General features: G+C 31.7%; 1 long non-coding RNA gene across 1 annotated transcript; it reads right to left on the bottom strand.

The window, feature by feature from the left end:
• Positions 1 to 2,395: 2,395 nt before the first annotated feature.
• On the bottom strand, positions 2,396 to 7,503 carry LOC139529862 (uncharacterized). The gene is made up of 3 exons (XR_011665910.1): positions 7,420 to 7,503; positions 3,548 to 3,702; positions 2,396 to 2,916 (listed from the first exon to the last, which is right to left on the bottom strand). It is a non-coding gene; the product is annotated as an uncharacterized lncRNA (long non-coding RNA).
• Between the last annotated feature and the right edge of the window lie 5,931 nt (positions 7,504 to 13,434).

Here is a 13,434-nt window from a genome sequence, read left to right as displayed (position 1 = left end):
CATTTGATTACTAATTCGATGCACATTAAATCATTCTTATACGGTTAAAAACAATGAGAAACATCTATTTTTAATCTATAAAATAAAATCGAACTGACCTATAAAAATCCAATTGCACGTGTTGGTTTAATCTATTCATATCTTTATTTATGTTTACGTAGCTTATATGGTCATCTGAGGTCAAATCGATAGTTAATTAGATGGCGTCTGGACTAAAATACACACGAAACGAACCTATATACTATCTATCCCATGCTCTGTAAACTGTTTTTTTTAGACTTTTGATAGTTTGGATAAATGTTTTACATTGTTGTAATGTTATAATCGATGACCATGAATTTGACAGCTAGTGCCCCTTTAAAACAAGTTAATTAATGTAGTTATTGGTTAAAACAAATAAAAATATGGACCAAATAAAATAAAGTACACCTTTTAGGGTGTACTCGACTTTAGTGACTCAGCACGAGGTATTTTGGAATTTACAGGTTGGTTAGAACTTTTTGTAAAATATAAACACTAGCACATTATAGAAAAGCAAGTGAGTAATCTATGTTTCAAATTTTATAACAAAAATCTCTGTATTAAAGGCTGAGGATTTTCTATAAAAATCTTTTGTTTTTTTGCCACAAAGTACTCTTTTTCTTTTAAATGCAATTAAACAGTTAATAATAATGCTTTGCATCAAATTTCCCCCTTGGTATATGTACAAAATGGCCTATCTCTATTATACATTATATCTGTAGTTTTGATACAATTGAAGTGTAAAAATTCGTACAAAAATGGCTATAGAAGGGGTCATAAACCTTAAGCTTTATAGAATATCGTGAATTAAAGAAAATGGATAGCGGAACAATATATCCAGAAAACAGTTGAAGTAAACAATGCACAGGTGTTCCGAATGTAAAAACATAGGCAAGAATAATAAAGAGATTTAGAGTTAACAATGTTCAAATAATAATAGTTTTACAAGAAATATATAATAAGAAAAGTCAATTATCGTTAAGATTTAAACAACGTCATCACACAAATTTAGGAGAAACAAGTTCCATTTCAGGGGACCCACTTATCGTTTCAATACATACATTCGAACTTCGTGATATCATTTTTCGTGTCTTGATATTTTCCTCGATATTGATACAGATGAACGACTTCAGACGATAATTTACGACAAACACGTTGATTTCAATTTCCTACTTGTCAAAAGCATACACTCTGTCCTTTTGTATGTCGGTTATATATCTTAAAATAAGTTACGATCGTACTTGTTTACACTATTTGACTAATATGTCATAGATGTGCTGCTAAACACAAACTACTCAAACAGAGTAACATGTATGAGGAAGATCGACTGAAATCGATACTGCATACGTTTTAAAGTCACCTTCACGAATTATTTGACCGAGACGATGTTTCGGTGTATGAACATACTTGCCACATGATTTCTTTAAAAATCGTTATTCGTCAGATCTGTTATCCTATAACCAATTTTAATAATTTTACCACTGAATTGGAATTTGAATGGTTGAAGATGCATGCAAAGCAAGTGCTCTTTCGACGAATTCAGATTCGCTCCTTTTGAAGTTCATGATATTCTTTGAGTTTTTGTTCGCTACCTTATTTTTCTATTTATTTTTGTATCGTTTCCGAGATTTACTCATCGATAAACTGCATGACGCCTTATTCACAGTTTAAACTAGATGAACACAATTGAAAAAAAGAAAACTCAATTTAAGAATTATTACGGCTTCTTAGTCTGTGTTGATGAGTTTATTAGTTTATTGATAGAAAAAATCAGATGAATTGAATAAATGAAAACTAATTTTAATATGAAAGAGAATAAAAACGAAGAGTGTGTCAAAAAAGACAACAAACCAAACATCGCAACCAGCAATTCCTGCAACCGTATATTCGTTCAGCGAAATAAGCGCAATACTTAACTTCGAAAAAACAAATGAACCAAAATAAAAAAAACAAAGATAGATGTTCCTGACTTTGGACAGGCGCAATCATTTGGCATGTTTAAACATGTTTTGAGAGAACCCAACCCTCTCCTATTCCTATTCCAAATTTTGCATAATCACACACAGTAAAACGTACAGTAAAAGCCAGTTTAAAATAAGTCTAAGTCTGGTTTTAGATTAGATTACGAAAAGAAAACAGTTGTCATATTCCTGACTTGGTACATACATTTTTCGAAGAAAATGTTTAGTTAAGCCTGGTTTTCATAGATAGATAAATCTTCCATTTGTATGCCAGTTGTTTTATAGTTTCTTTATATTGAACATACAACAAAACTGACTAAAAGGTTCAACACTCATACAAATAGATAAATTAAAATAGACACAAATAAAAATGTTTTTTAATTGATAGTGAATTTGATAAATACACCAACACAATTTTTTTGTAGTTGACAGCAGCAAAAGGAACAAATATCTAGAATATACAAACGCAAAGAAAAGTATGCATCATTTGCTGATATCATTTAGCCCATTGATCGATTGCTTATTGGTTGTTTAACGTAAAGTTCGATTAAACATTACTGTTCTATGATGATGAAGAACGATCTTGTTTACTTGTTCTGTTCGTTAACAATGGTATGTTCAACTTTGAAATTGATAGAATCTGAGTGGCGTAATATTTTGCGAAGAATTCATTAAAGTCAATAAACATAGTTTATTGCAGTATTGTCTTTATGAACCATGTTTTCATTATAATGTTACATCACAATCACGTTGGTGCAATATACAAGGTCTTAATTATGCTAGTAGTTGTATGCTGGCGGTGAAGGATACAAATCGTGATGAGACTGTTGCTGGTACGGATTAGGCTGAGACTGTTGCTGATGACCATATGTAAACTGAGTTCCAAACTGGGTGGTAGTGTGGTTTGAAAAATTATTACCATAGGTTCCACCAACTGGAAAAGAAAGTATGCATTATGAATAATTATTAAAGTTAGAAGAAAGAAACCCGAGGGGAGGTGTGGATGTGATAAAAAGCCGTAGGGAAAAACAGAAAACGGGACAATTAAAAGAAAAAAATTCAACGACACCCGTCTCCACTCCCGAGTTTACATACAACTTTGCATAAAAGAGATAAAAATATAAAGACACAAACCAAATAATAATCGGATGAACTCGTGATCAGAAGGGTCTTAAAGCCATATGATTGATGTAAAAACCGTTGATGAATCATAACAGATAAAACGACAAACTTGTGCTGTTTATATTGTATGTCTTTAGAATGAGATATGTCATAGCTTTCTTTTCGGTTTTAAAAATGACTGATGTGATATTTAGCATGTAGATTCTATTCTGTTTAAATTTCAAAATGAACAATGTTTCTGATACGGTGTTTTGCATGTTTTGTTGTTTATAACTATATGTATGCGAAATGCTTTCTCAAGAGTAAAAACCGTGAGAAATCACAAGTTGGTTTTACGTTTTACAAAACAGTATTTGTTTTCAAGAATAATAAAACCCTGAGTAAGGTGTCATCTTCCATATTCCTTTCTTTTTGTAGTTCTAGAAATGTAAAGATAAACTTACACTGAGTTTGTGTTACAGTTGGAACAGCTGTTAAATTCACTACATGTCCTGGTCGTGCTGTTCTTTTATGAAGGCAACATACAACAATGACTACTACAAATATACCGAGTGCAAAAAGACCACCAATTACTCCTCCTATTATTGCACCAACAACTCTGTCAAAAGAAAACGTATAAGAACGACTTTAACACAAATATGATTCTCGAAATATGTCAAAGATCACCCTTTTAATCTGAAATGTCAATATTTTTTCATATTTTATTAAAGAGACCTGTATGCATGTTTACCCTAAAGTATATAAAAGTTTAACTATCCTGTCAAAACCAAGTGTTTGAGACACAAACATTTGTCGGTTATCACCAACCTTATTTCATTGGTTATTCGCCAACTCCTCTGCGTCAGAACATTTTCCACAAGAATCCGACCAATTACAATAGAGTCCAATTAATGTGAATAATGTGGCGGGGTTAAAAATTTTAGCGCGATCCCAACCCTTCCCCTAACCTGGGACAGTGGTATAAGAGTACAACATAAGAACAAACTATAACAAATCAGTTGAAAAAGGCTTAACTCATCAGATTGACAAAAATACAAGTGGACGTGGCCGGTCACTTGTACATCCCGATAAATAAAAAGTCACTAGGAACAGATCTGAGAGTACTCGCAGTTATCTGACAGCTAGTTCAAAGCCACTAACAACTAATAAAAAAAATAATGCATCTAAAACTAAACAATCAATCCGTACACATCCAACATCCAATGGATTTAGTGTAAAGACGTCATAAACAGTCAGAGAAAAACATGAATTTGTGCAATGCCAAGTTACAAGTATCGACAGATTGTAGATCCATGAATGTGGATATGTATATAACATACTAGTAATATTTAGTTTGCTTTTAATTTACTGATAACAAAATCAATATTTATACCAATAAAATCAATATTCAATGATCTTATTTCAGTGTTGAATTGGTAACCTTTTAGAATAAGTTTATTTAAAGGAGCGATAAGTTTACAAGGATCATTTCTAAATTTCCGGGCACGGTTAACAACATTTCCCTACAAATGAGGATGTGCTATCCCGTTTGAAATAAGTTTTCTACAGGTACAACCAAACTTCAAAACCAAATCTTTATATCTTTGGAAAAAATTTAGTAAAGGTTTCAGGTAATTTATGCTAACGATATCCCTGGTTTAACAATTTACCAGTAATACATAGATTGCGTTCGTTAAAATAAAAAAACGTCACAACAGAAATGGCCATAGCGAACGAGCTGTGAAATATAAACACCGTAAGATGGTGCCAAAGGAACATCACCATGCATATTCTTAACGTATCTATACAGATACGTAAACGCGTCACGATTGGAAAGACGATTTGTTTCATCTTCAAAATGAAAAGATGAATTGGTAACCCAAAAGTATAATTTTTCTATTTGATATGAGTTTGAAGTCGTCCATTCCTGTCAATTTCAGACAATAAAATATATTTTATTGGTGTTTGGTGAAATATGTCTGTATATCAACTCCTTTTTTGCGGATTTGCATCCAAAGAAACCATGATAGTCGTATTATCCCTCTATCATGACGGTGTTCACTAGAGATATGAAGAATGAGAATGATGGTGTCTTTGTCGGAGAAGCTTAGCCTGTGCATTTGATTTTCCCCTTTTGATACTACAAATGAAAAATAAAGTACAGTATGAACAGTTTAAGAAAACTATATTTGATAACCAAAAAATCAATTTAATAAATCCAATGTTGCTGCATCGCTTGATAAATAGAATGTGCGTGTAAAAAGTAAAAACCTGTTTACTAAAAATATCTCAGTAATGACCGATTGTAACATATAAAAATGAGAAAATTCGGCATGATTGCCAACGAGACAACTCTCCATAAGAGACCAAATGACACAAAATTAACAGAACCAACCATCTATAAATAATAATGGGCAAACTCCTTACCGCATACACATCTATACAATGCCCCAATATGAAAACGCAAAACAAGTCAAACGAGAAAACTAACGACCAAATTTATTATACAAAATAATGAAAAACAAATACCACAAACAGCAACAAACGAAAACCAACGATTTACAGGCTCCTGACTTGGGTCATGCACATACATAATGTGGAGCAATTAAACTATTCTTCAGGTGTCAAACCTCCCTTAACAAGGGACAGTGGTGAATCAACTTTGATTTGTTTTAAAAACTAAGGGTTTTCTACCTCAAGAATAGATTACCTTCGCTGTCTTTGTCAAAACCTTTAGAAATTTTTGTTCCTCAATGGTCTTCAACTTCGTACGTTATTTGGCCTTTTTTATTTCTTTAATTAGAGCGTCACTGACGAGTCTTTTGTAGAAGAAACACGCGTCTGGCGCAAAGGCTAATTTCAATACTGGTATCTATGATGAGTTTATTTATTTACAACAACATAAGAACAAACTGCATGAATCAGTTGAAAATTGCTTAGCTTATCAGATTGATACTAATAGAAATACATCTAATGAAAATTCTGAGTGGACATGACAGGATAAACATTCATCCCCACAACAAAAAGACATTTAGCACAGATTTGAAAGCACTCGGAGTTACTGACAGCTAGTTTAAAGCCATTAACGTCTAACACACAACGGATTTAGTGTAAAGACGTCATTACGTCAGAGACCAATTTCGTTTCGATCAGCGAAAATTATTATCATGTAGCTAAAACAAAGATATTAGATTAAACTATAGAACAAAGAATTCTTCCAAAAAATCGTGTTATGAACAAATTGCGACAAATGTTGAAATAATTTAAAATATGACTTAACAGTAAAAGCTCTATCTGCTGTACATGATAGTGTTCGTCGCTTCTTGGAATAGAAAATTTGACACATTGCAATTTAGTCTTTTTGTAGTATATTATGAAATTTGAATTTGTATTGCACCTTATCAGACCAACCTCTTGTAACGTATTTTGATTTGTCGTTCTGACTATATAGTCAGAATTAAAGTTGTTTTATTATTAAGTGATGTATAATTCACTGTCTTCTTATCATCTCTTTTCAATTCTTTTTTTCGTATCGGTATAATTTAAGTTTCTCAGTTTATTCATCATAGCAATGTATGTTATAATTATCGCACAAACAGAGGTACTTTTTTCTCAATAGCTACAACACTAAGTTAGGAAAAAGAACGACACAAACTATCACACTGTAAATTCTACAAAATTCTTACTAAATATGCTGATTGTTACAGTGTTTTAGATTCTTAACATACTAGAAAATATTATATGATTGATTGCTTGTTATTGTTTAATGCCACTCTCAGTCCTCTTGACTGTATAGTGACTGTCAGTTTTGTATTGAGGAGGTAACTGCAGTGCAACGAAAAAAACACAGACATTTTACAGATGAAAAATCAATCCCAGTCAATGAAGATTGCATTGGAGTCAATTTCATGTGTCAAATGCAGGGTTCGACCCCATGATCTCATATTTGGCATGCTAGTGACATCGTTGAAGAACAACTAAGACCATTCTGTCAGAGGCCCATATGTTCCGCATGATATGGCCTTTGACGGATAATACACTAACAGCATGAGATTATTAATCTGATAACGCACGGAGTTTCACTTTTATTTAGACCATTCGAGTCCTATATAGTTTTATAACATTTTCATCTGTTTATACCCGATTTATTACATATTTCTACTAAAGCTTTTGTGTTATTCACAAGAAGGCACTAAGCATAACTGCTATCAAAATATGAAATTATCGATCGTGTTTTGTCAAATATTATAATGACATGATAACTTAATGTAGAAAATGGTGGATTGTACCTGGTTTAAAGCTAGCTCAACCTCTCACTTGTAAATGTCTTACTTACGAGTCATAGGCACAATAAACAGTATACGAGTTATAATAAGTGTCATAAAAGTCGTAGCAATCGTCGCCTTCTGTTCTACCATTAGTCACTGAAAATATAAGTTGATGAATAAATGCATTTTATGTGCTAAAACGTATAGAAATTATCAACACACTGAGGCATACAACAACTTTCAAAAGCGTAATAAATAAAAACTCAAGATATGTCTTGCAACCTTTGAAAAGACAATACAAACAATCCCCAAGAAGGACACGCCTTTTTATGGGTTGATATAACAAATAGCCGGGATATAAAGGGAATATCGAAAGCCCACAAGAAGGCTTGGAAACCAAAAATTAAAAGACACGGACAGAAATAAGAAATACAATTAGAAACCAGACAAGCAAGCAACAAATTATAGAAGACGCGAGAACCGTTCATAAAAACAATTGTATATCAATAATGATAATCACGCAATAACAAATATTGAATAAAATTTGTAGCTATTTGCTTTAAAACATTTATAAAATTGTCTTTAGTTTAGTTTAAACATATTTATTTATAGTGGATAAGGAAACAAGTTATTGCAACTTATATTAATCCATTTTCACTTTGCGGCAGCGAGTGCTGCCTTGTAGCGGCATAAGCCTGCTCTTTTTCGAAATCTACAAGGGTATCTTTTACGTGCAAGAGATATGGCTATCTCTTAACACGTGTCAGCCATTTATCGTCCTCTTCCGACGGACTATTATCGTTTCCTCAAGACCATAGTCGCAAATGGTGTCAAGGGAGAGCCGAAAATTCAGTCCCTGAAATTTTCTCACCAGAGTGGGGATCGAACAGTAAACTCTGTGTTAGAAGTCCAATGCATTTACTACTACACGACGGCTATGTTCTTAGGCCTATCACAGTGGCAAGGGTATATTTTAAATGAATGTAATCATTTCATTTTTTTTCATGAAAATTAAAACATAGGAAAGATGAAAGAATTAATCAAATACAATTCTTATACCATTTGGATTTCAAATACTTTTCGCTTTAATTATATCAAAACGACTCTGTTTTTTTTTTCTTGACATACGTTTGTAAGATAGTAACAAAATATATCTTGCAAGCTGGATAATAATACAACATTTATATTTTGCTAGGTATCAATTGAAATAAAAAAGCACATATAAAGGATATCGACAATGTCCAATGTAATATTTTAATATTAGAGAGTTAATATCATATATACACCTTTTAAAACACGAGAGCCGATCATTGTACAATTCATAGTCGATATACAAAATGAATATCTACTTAAGTCACTTTTGGCAGTTGACATGAATTGGTGAATAAGTTGTAAACGTTCTGAAGTACAAAATATTTTTAACGAACCTTGACTTATTGTACGCGAAGTAACCATTGAATTTCCGTTCCATAGCAGATACACAATGTATATGTATTTCTGTTTTCCTCCTTTTTTTTTGCATACCTGAATGTGTACTCACCCAACAAAAGCAACGGTATCAAGATTGTAAATATTTTTTGTAAAACACACTTCATACTCGGAACGTTCTTCAAAACGAAAGAGACTTGTCATCAATAATTTGAATGTTATTAAAATATCCGTTTAAATATATACGGTTAATTGAATGTAACGTTTTTAAACAATGCAGGACCATTGATCTAAATATGTGACTAGGCACAATACTTATTTATAAAAATCATTTTACGAAGTACGTGCGTATGTACTCATATATAATTAGCTTCACACTAGCTTCCGCTTCTCTCTCCGTGTTTTAGCTTGCAATACCGAGTTACATCAAGGTGGCATTTAATTTTATTACATGAATCTTAATTATCATACTCTAACGTAAGATAAGTTGAATTTGATGAAATACATTCTCCTAAATTATTGTATTTTATCATTTTGCATCCGACATAATTCATGAAATACGCATATTGCTGTAATGTCTTGTTTGAAATGTTTGTTGAATGTGGTGAGACTATAATTACTCATTAATTGAATCTAAAAATACAACGTATCACCTCGTTAAAAAGAGTATTCATACATCGTATCTCCTTGTTTTATTAATTTTGTATTTACATTGTGTCATAAATCAAATTTATTCTTTCGGTGTTTGTTCACTTATTTTTGTGAATGTCTTTTGATTGAGATAATAATCGATATTCGATAGTGTGTCTTTCTATTTTGTGAAATTGCATTATTGTTTCATGTTGGGCAAAGGTTGGAGTCTATTAAAACGGTCAAACCCGCTGCATGTGTTTGTCAACTTCTTACTTTATTCTGCCTTTTTAACTTAGTTTGATTCGAGCGTCAATGATGAGTCTTTTGTAGACGAAACGCGCGCCTGGCGCAAATACAAAATTCCAATCCTTGTGTCTGTGTTGAGTTTACATTCACCTGTCCTAAGTCAGAAACCTGATGTTCTGTGGTTGTCGTATATTGATGGGGTTCATAAGTGTTTCTTGTTTCTCGTTTTTTTTATAGATTAGACCTTTGATTTTCCTGTTTTAATGGTTTTTCACTAGTAATATATGGGGCCCTTTATAGCATGCTGCTCGTTGTGAGCCTAGGCTCCGTGGTGGAGGCCGTCCTTTGATATATAATGGTCTACTATTACCGATTGTGACTCGGATCGAGAGTTGTCTCATTGGCACTCATACCTCATCTTCCTATATCTATAATTTCATATAAATAGAATAAAGAATTAAACTGGGATTATGCGGAAAAAACAACAACCCAAACAAATATAAAAAATAGAAGACAAACAAAGGCTTGATATTTCAGAATTGGGACTTGCGCAAAACATCTGGCGTGTTTAAACATGTTTTGAGAAAATCAATCATCCCCTATACTCCTACTCAATGTGGAATAAACAAATACACATCAATACGCACAGTAAACCCAGTTTAAAATAAGTCCAAGTCCGGTGTTAAAATCGGAAAATGAAAGGATTACGTGTACTAGCAGTAACTGGCATGTCATATCAAGACCTCATTCAAACTGATTGAAATATTATGTCTTCGTCATAAGAAAATCATTCACAATCCCTCCCGTTGTGGATTAAGTATCATATCATCATGAAAGTTACATGTTGTACATAACCCATATCTTGCCAACAACAGTGATTATGAAATTAGTGGGTTTATTTCCGATGCAAAGACGTATTATTTCACAATAAAAGAAAATTCGAGACAAATTAATTGTTTCAGTCACTTTTCAACTGTAATATAAAATTAGTATACTACAGTCATAAAATTAAAATATACAATTAAAAATCACGATTGAACCGTAATATATTCAAGATAAGAATTCAAATTCCAATATCCCGCTGTTTTTAATTAACAGAATTTAAAAGATTATGATAAGAAGTGACTAAGGAAATTCAGAGGTATTCAGTCAGGTTTATTAATTTGGGTTTTTTAAGCGTCACGTATTTCTTTTTTAAATATAACGAAAATAACGAAACGATATATTCAAGATATTAGCAGTTTTTAAATTGTCATTAGAGAATGCTAATCGTTCTAGCTTGTTATACCAATATCCATATAGATGACTAAAATTGGAAAGAAGAATTTGAAAATAGAATCATGAAACTGATTATATCCTAGTCCTTAAATAATTTATAACTGCATCGACTGGATTTTTTTAATTGAAAGGATTTGAAAATGTCCTATTATATCTTAAGAATTACAGATTCTACTCAAAATAATTTATATCCTTTAAAGACTATACATCATGTGGTACTTGATTTTTATTGATCATCATCGATTCTTTTCATTCTTGAATTCCAGTATTAAGAAGTTTATACGATTTTTTAAAATTTTTACTAGTTATTTCGTTACTGAAAAAAAACCCCACAAAAACACCGAAATGCAAGGAAAATTCAAAACGGAAAGTCCTTTAAAAACGAAAAAAAAAAAATTAAATCGCAAACCCATCTGTCGGTAGGAAAACAATAGTGGTAAAGGCATTTCTTTATGTAGAAAATGGTGGATTAAACATGGGTTTATACATTTTTATAGCCAGCTAGACTTCTTGCTTTTATGAAAAATCGCAGAAAACAATAAGTACTTTAGTGATCACTATTTAGAAACATGACCATGTCAATACCACAAGAACTTTTTAAATATCTTAATGAATACAGAAGAAAAATAAATAACGACTTAATTATTTTTTTTTGGAAATTCAACTGAGCGTTAAATGAAAAATTTACGTCACAGAGGTGGGTTTTTTTTATTTCCATAACTACAAAATAATTAAATCGTTCCTACTTTTAAATATTTGATAACATAACATTTTCTAATTACTAAATAACTTTGGAGTAATCTACCATAAATAAAACAATATGGAAACAATCACAGAATCAAATCTCCCAGTAAATTATTTATAAGAAAGAATAATTTAGAATTCAAAGTAACTTACACAGCTGATTTGACGAATCATTCAAAATATTATGGTTATTAGAGATAATAAATTGGTTCTCACTGAACTTTGTGTCTTATTTGTTTACATAGGGAATATGACAAATTTATTTCAAGAATTGAACCAACAGTGTTAAAACATAGGCAGAATTATGTTATATTATTTGTTTTTACATGACTGTTTTATGCTAAAGAGGGAGTACAGTACGTCTTCAACAATAAGCAAGTCCTAACTATTCTCTTTCCCTAGACAGTGGCATAACAGTGTCACTTATGAACGAACAATAAAAACCAGTTGGAAAATGTGTGACTCATCAGATAGACAAGACACAAAGTACTGATAGTAGTAACTTACTGCAGTTATGCATCCAATTGTTTGAATATGTGTTTTATTACCTATCTTTTAGATAGACAAAGGATGGTTTAGATATTAACTATGAAAACAAACCTTCTTTAATCCTACTTTATATTCATGTGTTTGTCCTATCACTGTTTGTTTTTATTACTTAGCATAAATTGATGGTTTAATTTCAAGAATTCCATGTCGATAGCAGAATTTTGAAAATCTTCTAAAGGAGTAGGTCCGGTAAGGACCGATTTTGGCCTCAAATTTCAGGTTCATCTGACGAAAGATTTTGACCACTTTTTAAACACTTAAGTGTCTATTTTATTTGAATTAGTTAGTTTATGTAAAAGATTTTAACCGATTTAGTCATTAAAAACGATACGATTTAAGCTTAAATATGAAAAATCTACCTAATATGCCGAAAAATGTCACTTTTCAGATGGTTTTTCGTAAAAATAAAAGTGGCCGCATCCGTGTTCATCCTCAACCTTTATATATGTTATGTATTATCATAAAGTACAACTTACATTTCAATATTAAGGATGAACACGAATGCGGCCACTTTCGTTTTAAACGAAAACCGTCTAAAATTTAACTAAAATGCTAGAATTATGAGGATTTCAGTAATTTAGCATGACTTAATGGTGCTCGTACCGGATATATGTGCATTGTATTGTAAAAAACAGCCCATATTTATGTAGCAGAAGCATTCTTCTGTCCAATAAATAACTAAAGGTTTACATTTTAACAATTTTGTAAAACTGCTATATTTTGGGGCCAAAAAGGGGTCTTACTGAACCTACTCCTTTCAGTTAATCAGTTCTAAACTTTTGATTTACTATAGCCTATTAATATGGATATATTGATTATGCTTCTGTCAGTTTTTAACTTTATGTTCAAATCCATGTGCCGTCTTGCAGTGTTATCCGTTTAAAGTCTGTCTTCTTACTGTTAACACAACATTTTTTTTCTGAATATAAACAAGAATGGGGTATGTGGCTAATATAGGATTTGAGTAATACAAACTCCACTTAGCGTCTTATTGGAGCCTGTAGCTGACTGAATCTTTATTCTTTGTGTAAAATAATTTGAATGAGAAAGAATAATACATGATTTAATAACAAGGCTCGAGTTTAAAGTTGATTATTTGGCCATATCGTCGCTGGGCTTCCAAAATGTACTAAATAAAAAATTTAAAAAAAATTATTTTCATATTCAAGCCTTGAAAATTTGGTTGACATGTATGCTTTCAAAAT

This window comes from Mytilus edulis, chromosome 1, assembly GCF_963676685.1.
Source record: "Mytilus edulis chromosome 1, xbMytEdul2.2, whole genome shotgun sequence".
NCBI classification, from domain to species: Eukaryota; Metazoa; Mollusca; class Bivalvia; order Mytilida; family Mytilidae; genus Mytilus; species Mytilus edulis.
The sequence above is the reverse complement of the archived record's forward strand: the minus strand, read 5'-3'. Positions and strand labels throughout refer to the sequence as shown.